Here is a 782-nt window from a genome sequence, read left to right as displayed (position 1 = left end):
CAGACAAGAATAAATATACTTCCTCCTACTAAGAGAAAAGGGAACTATTAACTGGGACCAACCAATATAATTGCTATGTTAAGATGAAAAATATCAAGGCTCTGAAAAGCCTCTTTCTTTCTTTCTTTCTTTCTTTCTTTCTTTCTTTCTTTCTTTCTTTCTTTCTTTCTTCCTTCCTTCCTTCCTTTCTTCCTTTCTTTCTTTCTCTCTCTCTCTTTCTCACACATACTCACACACACATAAATACATACCCCACATATTATATATATACATATATGCATATATATTCTTTTTACCCATGTTACACAAAAGATGTTAATTTCTATTGATCACATATCTTGTTTTATACCTTAAGAACCCTTTTATAGTGCTCGCTTAGGCAGCACATATACTAAAATTGTAATGATACAGAGAAAATTAGCATGGCTCCTGCGAAAGGATGACACACAAATGCGTGAAGCATTCCATATTTTTTCACCAATATTTTAGTGAAATATTTTACTCCTCAAGGAGGAGTAGATGCCAGGAAATAGTCAAATTGAGGGCCAAAATCAATAAAGTAGAAACTAGGAAAACAGTACAAAGAATCAATGAAACAAAGAGTTGATTCTTTGAGAAGATCAACAAGATAGAGAAACCTCTAGCCAAACTAATCAAAAGGCAGAGAGAGATCTAATTAACAAAATCAGAAATGAAAAGGGGATATAACAACTGACACTGAGGAAATCCAGAGAATCTTCAGTTCATACTTTGAAAATCTACTCCACAAAATTCAAAAATCT

The 782-nt window shown here is 32.7% G+C and overlaps 1 non-coding gene across 1 annotated transcript; it reads left to right on the top strand.

The window, feature by feature from the left end:
- Nucleotides 1-367: 367 nt before the first annotated feature.
- On the top strand, nt 368-474 carry LOC113830831. The gene has a single exon (XR_003483194.1). It is a non-coding gene; the product is annotated as a U6 spliceosomal RNA (small nuclear RNA).
- The last annotated feature ends 308 nt before the right edge of the window (nt 475-782 follow it).

Source organism: Cricetulus griseus, chromosome 3, assembly GCF_003668045.3.
Source record: "Cricetulus griseus strain 17A/GY chromosome 3, alternate assembly CriGri-PICRH-1.0, whole genome shotgun sequence".
Classification (NCBI taxonomy): Eukaryota; Metazoa; Chordata; class Mammalia; order Rodentia; family Cricetidae; genus Cricetulus; species Cricetulus griseus.
The sequence above is the reverse complement of the archived record's forward strand: the minus strand, read 5'-3'. Positions and strand labels throughout refer to the sequence as shown.